Below are 17,954 nucleotides of genomic sequence, written 5' to 3'. Positions count from 1 at the left end.
TTAATACATGATCAATTTGATTTTTTGTGATGCCATCTCTTGAAGCCCATGTTTGTTTATGTATATCTTTATGTGCAAAATATGTACTTTTGATCAACATGTTTTTGGAAGTGGCAAAGCTAATAAGTTTTGTTCCGTTTTCATTACTCTGCTGATGTAGACTATGAGGTCCAATTGTAGGTTTATAATGATTTTCATGTCCTAACTTGGCATTGAAATCTCCTAGAATTATTTTAATTGAATTTTTCGAGAATGTATCATATACCTGTTCCAATTTGTTGTAAAATTCTTCTTTAATATTGTCCTCTTTATCCTCTGTTGGAGCATGGCAATTTATAACATTTAAAGTCTTATATTTGCATTGAATCGTAATGTGAGATATCCTTTCATTCACTGCCTCAAATTTCCTAATAAAAGGTAACAATTTGTTGTTTATTATAAATCCTGTCCCTAGTGCATGTATTTGTGTATCATTTCCCCCATACATTATTGTATACTTATTTTTGTTTATACTTCCATTACCCGTCCATCTGGTTTCTTGTACTGCAACTAAATCCATTTTATACCTTTCAAGTTCCTGTATGACATTTATCAGTGATCCTGATCTATAGAGACTTAATACATTCCATGTTCCCATATTCATAACCTTTAAATTTTGCAAGTTCGTCATCAAGTTTGGTGGCCCAGCATTCTTGTCATTCTGATTCGTAGCAATCCATTTTCTCCTACAGGATCCTGTGATAGGGTCGCTGGCCCTAAGCACAACCCCCAACCTGGAGGACCAGGGTCTTGATTTCGGGGATGCCTACCCCTAGAGCAGTTGCTTTCACTTCAGCTAACGAACTTGCTCTGCCCGGCCTGTTGGTCCGCGGGAGGTATTTGATTTCCCTCCTACCACCCATATCTGGGAGGCGTTCCCCGATCCGCCACCTGGGGACGCGCCCTCTAGGAGTTACAGGCTCTCCCGAGGGGAGAGACTGGAATATGCTCTTTCAAATTCTGAAGGTGGCAGGGATAAAATACAGGGAGCGAAAGGCTATTTACAATTTGTACAGAAAACAGATGGCAGTTATAAGAGTCAAGGGGCATGAAAGGGAAGCAGTGGTTTGGAAGGGAGTGAGACAGGGTTGTAGTCTCTCTGTATATTGAGCAAGCAGTAAAGGAAACAAAACAAAAATTCGGAGTAGGTATTAAAATCCATGGAGAAGAAATAAAAACTTTGAGGTTCACCGATGACATTGTAATTCTGTCAGAGACAGCAAAGGACTTGGAAGAGCTCTTGAGAGGAGGGTATACAATGAATATCAACAAAAGCAAAACGAGGATAATGGAATGTAGTCGAATTAAGTCGGGTGATGCTGAGGGAATTAGAGTAGGAAAGGAGACACGTAAAGTAGTAAAGGAATTTTGCTATTTGGGGGGCATAATAACTGATGATGGTCGAAGTAAAGAGGATATAAAATGTAGACTGGCAATGGCAAGGAAAGCGTTTCTGAAGAAGAGAAATTTGTTAACATCGAGTATTGATTTAAGTGTCAGGAAGTCATTTCTGAAAGTATTTGTATGGAGTGTAGCCATGTATGGAAGTGAAACATGGACGATAAATAGTTTAGACAAGAAGAGAATAGAAGCATTTGAAATGTGGTGTTACAGAAGAATGCTGAAGATTAGATGGGTTGATCACATAATTAATGAGGAAGTATTGAATAGGATTGGGGAGAAGAGAAGTTTGTGGCACAACTTGACTAGAAGAAGGGATCGGTTGGTAGGACATGTTCTGAGGCATCAAGGGATCACCAGTTTAGTATTGGAGGGCAGCGTGGAGGGTAAAAATTGTAGGGGGAGACCAAGAGATGAATACACTAAGCAGATTCAGAAGGATGTAGGTTGCAGTAGGTACTGGGAGATGAAGAAGCTTGAACACGATAAAATAGCATGGAGAGCTGCATCAAACCAGTCTCAGGACTGAAGACCACAACAACATGCACAGCAAAATTGGAGGGCAAGAAGGAGGGAGTCCTAGAAGCATTGCCATGTCTGTGCTCCTTTCTGTAAGCCATATGGTATGTAGCGATACTTGGAAAGGCCAAAGGGTGTTGATAATATTTGGTTTGTGGGGTGCTCAATTGCATGGTCATCAGTGCCTGTACAAAGTCCCAATTTTTTCAAAATCAAATTTTTGTTTGGAGGTCAATCTAGCCACTGTCCTGAATGATGAGAATGATGAAGAAATGATGAGGACAACACAAACACCCAGTCCTGGGCAGAGAAAATCCCCAACTCGGCCAGGAATTGAACCTAGGACCCTGTGATCCTGAGGTAGGAACGCTAGCCACTAGACCATGAGCTGTGGACACCGAAGGGCGTGATGATAGCATTTTTATGTATGTCATCAGGTTGCATCTGGATTTGATGATATGCTTTCTTGCAGTCTACCACACTGAAGATCTTAGAATCACTCAGGTGTTGTGCAAAGTCCTGCATATGGGGAACTGCTTAATTATCCAAAATGGTTCTATTGTTTAGTCTATGGTAATTCCCCACAGAGCCTGAATGAATTGTCTTTTTTACAAGTGAGTCAAATTGGTGACAGCCAATCGCTGGATGAGGGGTGTACAATCCCTACCTCTCTACAGTTTCCAGGGACATTTCACGTACCCAGTGATAGGCATCGATTTCCTGCACCACCACTCATTTTCTATCAATATGTCAGACAATACCCTTTGTCATCTACCTACTGACTGTAGTGATATGACTATCCCTCTCATATCTGCCTCTCGACTTGAACCCCCACCCTCTCGTGACAGTTCTCTTAGCTCTTTGACAGCCGAGTGTGTTCTGCTTACAGCTAAACTCACAAGTAAAACTTGTGACATAGTGGTTCAATGTCAACAGATTACCGACCTCCAAACTAATCAAGCCACGTTACAATGATTGATCGAGGGTACTACTCATGCCCTCAAACTCGCCAGACGTGAGATCTCCAGGATTTGCAGCACCAGCTTTTCAGCTTAACCAACTGCTGCCAACATTGACCACTGTGTGAGGGATGATATTAAGGTCAGTGTTCCTGCCTAACCTGGTGCACAGTGTGATCACCACCCCCAGTTGTGAAGTGTTTTGTCTGCCACCAATAGTGCATGTCATAAACTGAACATTACCAAAGGCCCCCCTGTTAGATATAAAGCTCGGAGACTGAACCCTCATATACTCAAGATCGCTAAGTCTATTACTCAGCCAGCACATATTGCCTCACCCATCGGCAGATACCTCTCTCTGTATGATGCTACTACTAACCAAAAGTTTTTGATTGAGAGCAGAACTGACACAAGCGTCATTCCCCCATCCCTCGCACCTCTGAATCTGCAAATCTCACCAACATTACTACAGGCCGCAAATGATTCAAACATCAATATGGTTTTTACTGCTCCACTCACATTAAAATTATTCACCTCTCTACAGTTTCCAGTGTCATTTCACGTACTCAGTGATAGGCATTGATTTCCTGCACCACCATGCATTTTCAATGAGTGAGGCTATATGTGCTGGCTGCTCATACTGTGGCGCCATGTATTTTTTGCGTGAGACGAGGCAGCAAATGCATCTTGCGTTGTGTGGCATCGCCGAACATGGTGTGAAACCACCATAATGGATAATGTGGATGTGGCTGGGAGGCCATAGTAGTAATGGAGGTTGCTGCTACGCTGTGCTGTGTGTCACTGAAGGCCGCCGGGGTGGGGGTGGGGGGCAGGTTCCAGCGCACGAGGTTCACGGTTTAGGTCACCAAATGGAAGCACTTGCACTGGCTGCTGGCTGCCGTGGATGAGTGAGTCCGATGCTGGGTGGTGGAGGGGGCGGTACTGCACTGACGTCACTCAACTGAGTGGGGGAAGCTGGAATATGAAATCGGGGTATCTTGAAAGCATGATCTGCCACCAAAAGTTTCTCGTTGAGTGAGATTGATGTGAGTGGCAGGAATTGTAGTTGTAATATTTCTGGGAGTTTCATTAACCAAATCAACCAAAGTGCTGTGTCTGGCATAAAGTCACATGTTGCAAGGGCACGTAGTTGATGCCACAGTGTGGAGGGAGTGAGGTCACCTAATTGTTCCTTGTGAATAATGTGGTGAATGATCTCGCCAGAAGATAATGACAAATGTTCACAGATATTCGTTTAGCATTTTTGTATTGAGGAGGGGGGTCAGGTGCACCAGAATGTCACTGGTTAAATCCAAATGGTCTTTTAAATGGCTGGTGAGGCACATGAATTTCGATTCCTCAGAGTGGACACTGGTAGCACGAGAAGTAGAGTCCACAAGTGCAAACCAGGTGTTTGGCTGGTCCTTCACAAAAGTAGGCAATTTCGGAAATTTGGTGTGGGACATCCAATAACACAGTGTCACTTAGGGGCTGACTGCATGTAACTATTTCTTTGGTAGTGGTAACACAGGGGAGAGGGGGGCATGGGGTCTCAGAAACTTGACCAAGCAGGCTAGGTTCCCGTTGCAGCCAGGGCATCGGGAAATGTTGCGGTGAGGTAGTAGCGTCTTCTATATCAATAATGCACTGCTCAGAATGGACGGTAGGCATGAGAGAGAGTTGTAATTTGGTTGGAAATGTGGCTGGTACACACTGGGCAGACTTGACCTCGGCCGAGGCAAGACGGCACGGGTCGGCGAACCCGTGTTGTACAAAATTGGAAACGTCCACATCTGTACAAAGGCACAGTCTGACATAATATGGCGGTGGCCATGTAGGCCCTGTTAACCTGAGTCAAACCACTCACAGGCACAGTAGAAATGTGATGAAAGTTCAGGTTTGAAAGTTCTGGTTGCATAGCTGGAAGCTACGATGGCATCTGGTTCACTGCTAAGTAAGGTGCTTGAGTTGCAGTAGGCAAAGGTAGCTGCTGTTGGGTGTTGAAAAGCCACATGGCATAGCAACAAAAGATGACACAAAAATCATGAGAACAGTTCAGAACACTTGTCATCAGGGTCACTATTGTGGAAGTAGGTACAATGGCTTAAATGAATATGCTAAGATTCCACGTATAGAGATAAGTACTTTAATAATTGGCTTGATACCACTATACATCAACACATAATCAGTACAATTCAAATATTCACAATGAACTGAAAGTCCACATGCTATTGACCACAAACCCAAAGAAGGCAGTCCAAAGATAGGTCACTCAACCACCTTCATACCGTCACAGAGGTTTTGGTGAGTTCAAAATCTCTTTAGTAATTGCTCTCCTTCTGAGTTCAGTACAGTGGAAGAGGAAGACTTGATAGAACTTTCATCAGATTCTTCAGTAAGATGAAGTTTTCACCAGTTACATTGCCAACATTTTAGTATTCAGTAAGGAGTTTCTGGGCTTGAGCAAAAAAGCATTGAAAGTATTAATTTCTTTTGCAAACTCCTATCTTTGTGACAGTAGATTCTCAGTGGTGGCTGCCATTAAAACAAAATACAGATCAAGACTCTGTGTGGAGAAGGAAATGAGAGTAGGTGTATCTCAAGATTTGACAAGTTGTGTGACAAAAGAAGAAAGCTCAAGTGCCGCATTGAGGTAAGCAGTATTTTATTTATAAGTTATTTTCATTAATTATTTCAGTTTTTACAAGGTATCCTACAGGATAGTCATAGAATCAACAAAGTTGATCAGGGGAGTCACAACTTCAAAACCATGTGCACAGTGGATACTTTAAGACGCAGGTGACCAGGGAAGTCGGCAATACTTCAATAGAATCAACACTTATCCTCAGTTAGCACACAAAAACGTTCCTTTCCAAAGGAAAACACTGGCATATGATCTCAGTTTGATTCTTGTACTGGAAAGAAGGATGAAACAGATATTAGTGTCAGTGATGTTGAGAAATAGTTGAAATCACTAAAACTGAACAAATCTCCAGGGCTCAATGGAATCCCTATAAGATATCATAATGAAATTGTGCCTGAGTTTGCCTTCCTTTCTCTTGTAAGCCCCTTGAACTAAAAACTGTGCCAAATAGTTGGAAGAAAGCACAGGTCACACTCTTCTACACAAAGGGTAGTACAAGTGCTCCACAAAACTTCCACGCAATATCCTCAATATCTATTTGTTGTAGACTATTAGAACATACACTCAGCTTCAACATAGTGAGGCATCTTGAACAGATTAACCTGATCAATACCAATCAGCATAGGTTCTGAAAACATTAAATATGATTCCAGAATGAGATTTTCACTCTGCAGCGGAGTGTGCGCTGATATGAAACTTCCTGGCAGATTAAAACTGTGTGCCCGACCGAGACTCGAACTCGGGACCTTTGCCTTTCGCGGGCAAGTGCTCTACCAACTGAGCTACCGAAGCACGACTCACGCCCAGTACTCACAGCTTTACTTCTGCCAGTACCTCGTCTCCTACCTTCCAAACTTTACAGAAGCTCTCCTGCGAACCTTGCAGAACTAGCACTCCTGAAAGAAAGGATATTGCGGAGACATGGCTTAGCCACAGCCTGGGGGATGTTTCCAGAATGAGATTTTCACTCTGCAGCGGAGTGTGCGCTGATATGAAACTTCCTGGCAGATTAAAACTGTGTGCCCGACCGAGACTCGAACTCGGGACCTTTGCCTTTCGCGGGCAAGTGCTCTACCAACTGAGCTACCGAAGCACGACTCACGCCCGGTGCTAGTTCTGCAAGGTTCGCAGGAGAGCTTCTGTAAAGTTTGGAAGGTAGGAGACGAGGTACTGGCAGAAGTAAAGCTGTGAGTACCGGGCGTGAGTCGTGCTTCGGTAGCTCAGTTGGTAGAGCACTTGCCCGCGAAAGGCAAAGGTCCCGAGTTCGAGTCTCGGTCGGGCACACAGTTTTAATCTGCCAGGAAGTTTCATTAAATATGATGTGAAACCCAACTTGCACTTTACTCACAAGAGATACTAAGAGCCATGGCCTAAGGCAGGCAGATAGATGTAGTATTTCTCAATTTCAGAAAATCATTTGACTCAGTACCGCAACTATGCTTATTATATGAGGTGTTGTTGTTGTTGTTGTTGTTGATTTGGTCTTCAGTCCAGAGATTGATTTGATGTAGCTCTCCATGCTACTCTATTCTGTTCAAACCCCTTCATTTCTGAGTAGCTAGTGCAACCTACTCACTTCTGAATCTGCTTACTGTATTCATTTGTTGGTCTCCATGTATGAGTTTTGTCCTCCACGCATCCTTCTAATACTAAATTGGTGATCCCTTGGTGTCCCAGAACATGTCCTATTAACCAACCCTTCTTCTAGTCAAATTGTGCCACAAACTCCTCTTCTTGCCAATTCTGTTCAGTACCTCCTCATTAGTTACATGATATACCCAGTTAATCTTCAGCATTTTTCTGCAGCACCACATTTCAAAGGCTTCTGTGCTCTTCTTGTCTAAACTGTTTATTGTCCATGTTTCACTTCCATGCATGGCTTCATTCCATACAAATACTTTCAGAAAAGACTTCCTGACACTTAAATCTATACCCAATGCTAAAAATTTCTCTTCTTCAGAAATGCTTTCTTTGTCATTGGCAGTCTACATTTTATACACTCTCTACTTCAACCACCATCAGTTATTTTGCTGCCTAAATAGCAAAACTCATCTACTACTTTAATTGTCTCACTTCCTAATTTAATTCCCCCAGCAAGATGTCGTTTAATTCAACTACATTCCATTAGCCTCGTTTTGCTTTTGTGAATGTTCATCTTATATCATCATTTCAAGACACTGTCCATTCTGTTTAAATGCTCTTCCAAGTCCTTTGCTGTCTCTGACAGAATTATAACGCAATCAACAAACCTCAAGGTTTTTATTTCTTCTACTTGGATTTTAATTCCTACTCCAAATTTTTCTTTTGTTTCCTTTACTGCTTGATCAGTATACAGATTGAATAATGTTGGGGATAGGCTACAATACTGTCTCACTCCCTTCTCAACCACTACTTCCATTTTGGGTCCCTCAACTCTTATAACTGCCATGTGGTTTCTATACAAATTGTAAATAGCCTTTCACTCCCTGTATTTAACCATCGTCACCTGCAGAATTTGAAAGAGAGTTTCCAGTCAACATTGTCAAAAGATTTCTCTAAGTCTACAAATGCTAGAAACATCAGTTTGCCTTTCCTTAACCTATCTTCTAAGATAAGTATTACATTTCTACAGAATCCAAAATGATCTTCCCCAAGGTCAGCTTCTATCAGTTTTTCCATTCGTCTGTAAAGAATTTGTGTTAGTATTTTGCAGTCGTGACTTATTAAACTTATAGTTCGGTTACTTTCAACCTGTCAGAACCTGCTTTCTTTGGAACTGGAATTATTATATTCTTCTTCTTGCCTGAGGATATTTCGCTTGTGTCATACATCTCGATCATCAGATGGAAGAGTTTTGTCATGGATAGCTCACCCTAGACTGTCAGTAGTTCCAACAGTATGTTGTCTACTCCCAGGGCCTTGTTTCAACTTAGGTCTTTCAGTGCTCTGTCAAATTCTACACACAGTATCATATCTTCCATACCAAATTCATCTACATTGTCTTCTATTTCCATAATATTGCCCTCAAGTACATTGCCCTTGTATAGACCCTTTATATACTTCTTCCACCTTTCTGCTTTCTCTTTTTTTGCTTAGGACTGGTTTTCCATCAGAGCTCTTGATTTTAATACAGGCAGTTCTCTTCTCTCCAAAGCTCTCTTTAATTTTCCTGTAGGCAGCATCTATCTTACCCCTAGTGATATATGCTTCCACATCCTTACATTTGTCCACTAGCCATTCCTGCTTAGCCATTTTGCACTTCCTATCGATCTCATTTTTTAGACATTTTTATTCCCTATTGCCTACTTCGCTTACTGCATATTTATATTTTCTCCTTTGATCAATTAAGTTTAATATCTCTTGTTTTAGCCAAGGATTTCTACTAGCTCTCGTCTTTTCACCTACTTGATCCTCTGCTGACTTCACTTTGTTCTTGTCAATAATACCCTAATGCTCCCTCTAAAACTCTCTGCAACCTCTGGTTCTTTCAGTTTATTCAGGTCCCATCTCCTTAAATGTGAGGTATTAACAAAAACTTTTGACTGGACTGAGGAGTTCTTGGTATGGAGAATGCTGGAAGTAATTTCAGATGGCCCCAGGGAAGTGTTTGGGAGCCCTTCTGTTCATGTTATATATTAATTACCTTGCAGACAATATTAATAGCAGCAACAGATTTTTTTTTTGCAGATGTTTAGTTATTTATAATGAAGTATTATCTGAAAAAGCTTGTCTAATATTGTGTCAGATCTTATAAATATTTCAAAGAAGTGCAAAAATTGTCAACTTGCCTCAAATGTTCATACATGTAAAACTGTGCACTTCACAAATTGAAAAACATAGTATCCTATGACTATAATATTAATGAGTCACAGTTGGAATTCATTAACTTACACATATACCTGAGTGTGACAATTTATAGGGATATGAAATGGAACAATCACATAATCTCAGATGTAGACAAAGCAGATGGAAGACTTCAGTTCTTTGGTGCAATACTAGGGACATGCAATCATTCTACAAAGGAGACTGCGTACAAAACACTCGTGCAACCTGTCCTTGAATATTACTCAACCTTGTGGAATCCTTTACAAAATAGGACACCGAAATAAAGAAGGGCAGCATGAATGGTCACAAGTTTGTCTGAGCTATGGGAGAGTGTTATAAAGATGTTAAAAAACTAAACTGGCATATGCTTGAAGATTTACACAAACTATTCCATGAAAACCTACTTGGAAAGTTTTAGAACCAACTTTAAGTGATGAATTTAAGAACACATCACAACCCCTTATATATCACTCCCACTGGGATCTTGAAGATGAGTTTAGACTGGTTACAGTTTGCACAGAGTCATTTAAGCATTTGTTCTTCATACGTTCCTTATGGGGAAAGAATGGAAAGAACTCCTAGTAACTGGTACAATGGAATGTATCCTCTTATACTGCACTTCACTCTAGTTGGCATAGTACAGATGTTGATGTAGACATAGACCCACAAAGTGTCCCCATATCCACAGCATTGCCCCAGTCTGTATGCAGTCTTTTGGTAGGCACCCAGGATGGACATCCACAGTGATAGAGGCCATGCATGTTGCAGTCATGTGCAAAGTAACCACCTAATATGCAACTTACTGCACCAATGCATTTAGCTATATCCAGAATGGCTGGCTGCGCCAACCAATGCCGCCATCTACATCACTGCCTCTGTCACATCCAGACACTGCACCAATGGTAGATATATCACTCTCCACCCATTTAGACATAGGTCAGATGCTGCCATCATACCCACACACACCAAGTGCCCTCATAACACCAGCGAAATCACAACTGGCCGCTTTGACCCTTGTGCGATTTGACCATGCTGGTAGAGATGTCACAGATGATGGCATTTACTCATTGCCAATAATCCACCAAGGCTGTCAGTGCAGACTCAGATGCCCTTGAACAGGTGAGCTGGATAGTACCATCAGGGAGTGCTGCATAGCTTCTCTTGTCGCCTAGACTGTGGTAGCGGCCCCTTATTAGTTAGAGGACCTGCATAACTGACACGCAAGATGGGCCGCCGACCTCCTTTCAGGAGTATGGAGAGAAAAATCACCAGCGGATATAAACACTAAGAGGCTTTCCAAATAAACTCAGAACTACTTCGCCAGACAGTATGTGACAGTGTTCCACCAGTTGGAACTCATATGATTCACATAGCACTCCGCTGACTTGGCTTTATAAGCACGCAAGGACAGTCAGACCGGCAGTGTTTACGTGCTGTTGGGCAACAGCTCCGGCCAGTACTTACACCGGCCCTAGTATTGTATACACTCGCCATAGCATTGTAGTAGCACGTCATATTTTGTAATTGGTACAGTAGATTTTGTTGCATTGTCTTGTTTCCTTATCTGGTTTGCCACCCCAAGAGTTGTGGGGTTTTCTTGTTGTTCTTGAATTTAAAACTTAGTGTATGCCAAGAAGGCATTTTTCTTTAATTATAATAACCGCCAACCGCAGGACACTACAGTTACTGGCGATGAGGATAAAACTTTCATTTTCGGACATAATGGCCTCCTCCAAGGAACTTCTTCAGTCCTGGGTGAAAACTCTACAGAAGATTCAGGCAGCACTCACGTGTTCTGAACTTCGCCCTCACTCACCAGTGTTGCAAGATGTAACTCATACAGTTGATTCCATTGCAGGAGAATTGAATACTTTGCACGTGGCTCCAGTGATGTTTCCGGCTTTAGGTAGATCTGTTGAACCATGGTCAAATTATGTCAAATGGTTGGAACAACATTTACTGGCATATGGGATCCATGAGGAAAATCGAATTTGGGCTTTTTTTTTATCAACAGTTTGTCCACAGATTTATCGTTTCATTCAAAAACTGAGCCTTGGGCAGTCCCCTTGTGATCTCTCATTTACCCATATTAAGGGTTGCCTTTTTGAGTACTTTGATGCACAAATACATGTGACCTTTGCCCCTCAGACTTTCTGTTCTCGTCGGAGATCCCAAGGTCAGACATATCGGGAATGGATTATGACACTCCAGGGTCTCTACCGCGATTGTAAATTCTGGTGCGATAACGTTGCTTGTAAGCATTCTTATGCCTCTTTGTTGATTCCCACCTATGGTGATGTTTCACGCATCAGACGGGGGTCTTTGGGCTGATATTTCGAAGTTACAGGACCCATTCCTTGACACCAGTCTGCTGATCATTCATGCATTTGAACAGTCTCACCAGCTACAACCACCACGTCTTGATCCACCTGTTTTTGAGGCCCTCCAGTTGCCTAGTGCCAAGTGGGAGTCTCGTCAATATGCTGGCCTTTTCTGTGACAGGAAGTCTTTCACGCAGCTTCCAACCTGCCCGGACTGTTTCCGGACTCACCAACGGTCAGAGTGCCCCCATCAGCGAGCAGGATGCACACCTCAGGGCCTGGAAGCCTCACATTCCATTGACAGCCAAGGATTCTCCATTATTACCCAGTCAGATGCCTGTTTTCTCCTTACGCTGGAGGTCTTGCATATTCTGGTGGTCTTCCAAATTGACACGGCATCATCCGTTTCTACTGTGGATGGTGCCACTTACCAACACATGGGCTTGCTGGCTTTATCCTCGTACACTCGCACCTTGTGCAGTTTCCATAATCGCTCTATATCAATCAATGGCGTTTCTCTCCACTCAAATCTCTTACAATGGTCGTTCCTCCACCGCTCAGTTTTTGGTGGTCAGATCCCTTGGCGTTACTAACCTTCGGGATGTGGACATTTTTGGTTGTCTGGGTTTATCAGCGCAGGATGTGGTACAGGCGGTGTCGATTTCCTCATCGTATACCCTCCTTGCCCTGTTGCTCAGCAAATACGAAACTTTGGCCTCATCCTCCACATCAGGGGTGAAGGGTTTCACCGCACATGTTCAGTTTCTTCCCTCTGCTGTTCTTTGTTGTTTTTAAGGCCCGCCTGGTCTCCTTTCCTCTCCAACAGAGGCTCCAGGTGGAACTTCGCGGCTTACAAGACGAAGGCGTCCTTTCTCCCATAGTGCACAGTTGCTGGGCGACACCTATCGTGATAGTTGAGAAGCTGAACGGAGCTTTACGCATCTGTGGCGATTTTAAGGTCATGGTCAAGTCTCAGCCCATCATCGGTGCATATCCTGTCCCATCGGTGGATGACATACTCACACATCTTGCAGGCTCGACCGTTTCCGCCAAAAATTGATTTGCGCAATGCTTATTTGCAGTTGCTGTAGGATGAGGAATCACAGCAGATCCTAGTGATCAATACCCCCTGTGGCCCTTTCCAGTACAACCGCCTCCCGTTTGGCATTGCCAGTGCTCCTGCCATTTTCCAATGTTATTTGGAATGGGTCACAAGCCATGTGCCTGTGCGACCAATTATCTGGATGATGTCATTGTTGGTGGCTCGTCTGCACTAGACGCCACGGAAAAGCTGGATTGGCTGTTTCAGGTTTTTTCTGAGGCTAACCTGCATTGCTGAAAGGAAAAGTGTGACTTTTTCACGAGAGAGATCACTTAACTTGGGTTCACGATTGATTCCCATGGCTTACACACCTCTAAGGAATATGTCGAGGTGATTTAAAATCTCCCTCCTCCCACCAATGTGAAGCAACAGCATACCATACTTGGTCAAATCAACTATTATCACTGGTTTATACCCCACGCCGCCTAGATTTCGGCACCCCTGACAGGGTTATTGTGCAAGGGTGCACGTTGGGTTTGGGACAGGGTGTGTGAGCAGGCTTTCACATGTCTCAAGTCAGCTCTCCCTCGCCCTCCTTGTCTGGCCACTTACGATCCTTCCCTGCCCTTCATTATCTCCACTGATGCCTTGGACTACGGCCTGGGTGTGGTCCTCTTGCAAGTGGTCGACGGCGTTGAGAGGCTGGTGGCTTTTGCATCCAAAAAATTGACTGACACTCAAACTAAATACAGTCAAATTGAAAAGGAAGCTTTGGCACTGGTTTTCGCCCTGACAAAATTCTACAATTTCATGGATAGTCATCATTTCACTCTGCAGACCGACCACAAACCTTTTGTTTCTTTGTTTCACCTGGGAGCTGCAGTGTCCACTCAGACGACGTGCCACCTTCAGCATTGAGCGCTCTCCCTGGTTACGTTCAACTTTGATATTATCTATCGCACCTCTGAATGGCATGCAAACACCGATTTTCTGCCTTGCCTGCCTGCTGGAGCAGACTGTGAGTTTGACGCCTCCCCCTTGGTTTGTTTCTATGTGTAACTGGATGTGGACGCAGCTCGGGATGCACTTCCATTGGATGGCGATGCGGTCTGGTGGGCCACCGCTCAGGATCGGACACCGAAAGCTCCCTGCTGCCAAATTTCTGCGGGTTTGCTGACCAGCAGTTGCAGCGTCCATGATGCAGAGGTCCAGCATTTTTGGGATCATTGGCACAGTCTCTTTTTCCGCAGTGGCGTCATCCTTTTGGATTATGACTCCGACATTCCATGGTTGGTCATAACGCATGTTTTGTGCCATTGTGTCTTAACCTCCTCCACGCTGGCCATTGGGGCATCATCTTCACTGAACAGCTGTCACTCCGACATCTTTATTGGTGCGGTTGGGATAAAGACATTGCCTCCCTCGTGTCATCCTTCACTATGTGCCAAACATCTCAGGCAGCACCCCTGCACCAGTGTTTTTCGTGGCTGGATGGAGCTGCTCCGTGAGAATGTCTCCATTTGGATTTCACAGGTCTGTTTCATGGTTCCCAGTGGTTCATACTGATCGACTGGGTCGAGATAGCCTTATGTCTCCCGCATGATGAGCAATACTTCTGCTGAGACTATCAAAATGCCTCTTTGCTGTCAAGGGTTCCCCAAAATGGTCCACAGTTTACTTCAAATGAGTTTAAGCAATTCTGTACTGCCAATGGAATTTCCCTCATCCAGCTGCCCTTTTTCACCCTATGTTAAATGGTCAGGCAGAACGTTTTGTGAGGATGATCAAGACCTGGCTCAATAAGCTGCTGAGATATCACTCACTGGAGGAGGCTGTGCTTCTCTTTTTGGCTACATATCGGACTGGCCTCCATGCCGGTAAAAGTCCAGTGAAGATATTTCATGGTCGACCTTTCCACTTTCCCTTATCTGTTCTGATTTCTGAGGCTTCTCAACCTCCCGCCCACACACCGGTGCACTCCTTTCGCATCAGGCAGGAGGTCTGGGTGCAAATCAACCACGGGCATGCTGGGCACCTGTGGTCATCACCTAGTTCTGAAGCCAGGTGATGGCATCTCTCCGGTGGACCAATGGTTTCGCCGCCAGCAGGCACATCAAACACCTCTGTCCACTTCCGTTGGACCGCAACGCCCCGGGGGAGCTGCCAGTGCCTATCGCCACCTGCCCTGTGGCAGAATCTCCACTTCAGCCTCCACCTCAGACGCTGTCTCTGCCACCAGCCACCAGTGCTGCATCACGGCCTCCCACCCCTGCTAGCCACGAACCCATGGACGTTGATCAGGGCGCTCCTATTCGTATGGACATTTGTGGTGCTGTGAATTTTTTTTTTGTTTTTTCCAAGGAAAGAAATGTTGTAGTGGACCCTTATTAATTAGAGGGCCCGCATAACCAACATGAAAGATGGGCTGCCGACCTTCTTTCAGGAGTGTGGAGAGAAACATTGCCAGTGGGTATAACCAAAACACACTTTCCAAATAAACATGGAACTACTTCTCCACACAACATGTGACAGTGTTCCACCTATCAGAACTCATATGACTCATGTAGTATTCCGCTGACCCGGCTTTATAAGCATGCCAGGACAGTCAGACCGGCAATGTTTTACCTACTGTTGGCCAACAACTCCAGCCAGTACTTACACTGGCCCTAGCATTGTATACACTCTCCATAGCACTGTAGTAGCATGTTGTATTTTGTAATTGGTTGAGGAGATTTTGGTCAGTATTTCCTTCCATTGTCTTATTTCCTTATCTGGTATACCACCCCAAGAGTTGTGGGGATTTTTTGGTGTGCTTGTGTTTAAAACTTAGTGTATGCCAAGAAGGCATTTTTCTTTAATTACAATAAAGTGTGTTCAAATTGACTGTTAGTTCTTCCCTGCCGACTGCAGGAGACTGCGTATACTTCACAATGGATCCAGTAGACAGATCACTGACCCTGATCACCACCCTCCATCACCTCAAATAAGGCATAAATGGAACACTTCTGTCCCTGCAGACCTATTTCAATCATAAAGGGTGTAATATTGTAGGATATCAATACTGACAATCCATCAGAGCTCATGGAAGCAGCGTAACTATGTTGTGTGCCATTACATTAGACAAGCTGCAGCCACCAGTCTCAAGGTAGGAACAAGCGCAACCATGGTATACATGAGCAAGTTTATGTTATGATATAACTTACTGCCAACACACTTCTGGTTGGATCTTCTCACTGCTATAGTCATTATATTTAGACACTGGGTATTAACTCTGTTTAATGGACTTATATATGTGCTGCTTTTGGGACTTTGGCTTTGTATCAGACATTTCTCAGATGTGTACCAGATAGTGCCCACTGGCACCATATTAAGCAATTCTCACGGTTGTAGCTTTACCTCCATGTCTAATGCTGTACTCACAGTTCTTGTATTAAATGTGAACTGTAGTTTATTCATCTCATACAGGGGCAGTGGCAAGGGGGGGGGGGCTACAGGCACCCCCCCCCCCCTCTCCCAAGGGAGTATCATATTACACTGGATAAAATGACTTCAGAAATCAGCAAATACATTACTTCAATAGATTCAATATTTTTTTGTAATTATATAGCAATATAGGTTGCACTGTATTTCAAACACATTTTAACAAAATAATAAAAGGTAAATATCATTTAACTTAAAATAGGCATCTTATTATTTATTAATATACATTGGATGTAATGTCATCGACATATTAAAAAAAAAAAAAAAAAAAAAAAAAAAAAAAAAAAAAAAAAAAAAAAACAGAGACGAATGAGCATGATGAATTGGGCAGAAGACAGAAATAGCCAGCGAATTTTGTTACAGAATTTTTTTTTTATATTCATGTCAAGTTCAAGATTTTACATTCATGTCAACTTCTGTATCCAGAAAATTAATGAAAACTTATTTGTTGTAAGTTGACCTTTTTATGATTTATTCAATTCATAAAATCCTCCATGTTAAAATAAGTTTTTTTTACCCTGAACTCCAAAACAGTTACCAAAAACTACTTTAAGTAACGCCAAATTTTACCAATTTGTTGGAGAGGAAACCAACTCTCCTTTTGTTAAGCGATATTCCATTTCCCAAACTACACACCCCTTCTATAATCTGCCACCCTCTTCACCGATTTCTAGAATTGCCCCAGATCTCATGCCATCCATTTGGTTTACATACTGAAGATTTGTCAGAAATTTACATTACAGTTAAAAATACTTTTGCACTAATACATAATAATAAAGCACTGAAATGATTTTTCTATGAACGATTATATATACTAATGAGGATATGTTACAAGCTGTATCTATCTCATATTACCAGTTAGTCCTGCACAAATTCATCCATTGAGTAATGGCATTTCCGTACCAATGTCTCATATAGCCTTCTTTTCAGTAGACCTAATTTTGTCATCGTTAACATGTTCCCTTTTAATTTATTATAGATTTTCATTCCTGTTTATTGAGGAGCATACAACTAGAGGTGGTGGGTAGTAAGCATAAAGATTTGTTTGTTCCTTGTGTCATATGTGTGAACAAAATGGTTTCACTCAAACAATTGCTGTCTTGTATACAAGAAGATTGTTATATATTGGGATAGGTCCACACCATTGGGATAGGTCCACACCATGATAGCCAAGTTTCTCCAAAAAACACTACTATATCTGATAATAGATTCATAGGAACTTTTATTTGCTACTTGTTGTGATTCCATGTCAGCTGCAGTTGATAATATTTGCAATGCAAATATAAACATCTGTATATCAGTTACTGTACTCAAAATCTTTCCTCCCGACAATGTTGTGGAGACTGAATGGTTGAGTAAAGCCACAGTATTTGCAATAAGAAAATACCACAGCATGAGATAATGAACAAAAGGTATGTATTTTTAGCCAAATAATTACTGGTGCTAAAGTAAAGATTTTACTGGAACTTAACTGGAACATCAGTTAATCTGTGTGCAGCTATCACAATAAAAAAATAGCTTGCTCGTGACAGGGGATGTTCTGATAATGTGGCATGTGGATAAATTTCTGAGTTTATTGGGTACACTGTTAAAGAAACAGTAAGGGCAAATACTCTTACCAGAAACCTGTATTATATCTACACCAGGATTCCTATGGTGCACTTGTTGCTGCTATAACATACCCAATGCTTCCACCCACTAATGATTACTCCAGCCCCACCTCTGGTAAATCCTACAACACTGAA

The sequence above is a fragment of the Schistocerca americana genome, chromosome 2, assembly GCF_021461395.2.
Source record: "Schistocerca americana isolate TAMUIC-IGC-003095 chromosome 2, iqSchAmer2.1, whole genome shotgun sequence".
In the NCBI taxonomy this organism is placed as follows: Eukaryota; Metazoa; Arthropoda; class Insecta; order Orthoptera; family Acrididae; genus Schistocerca; species Schistocerca americana.
The sequence above is the reverse complement of the archived record's forward strand: the minus strand, read 5'-3'. Positions refer to the sequence as shown.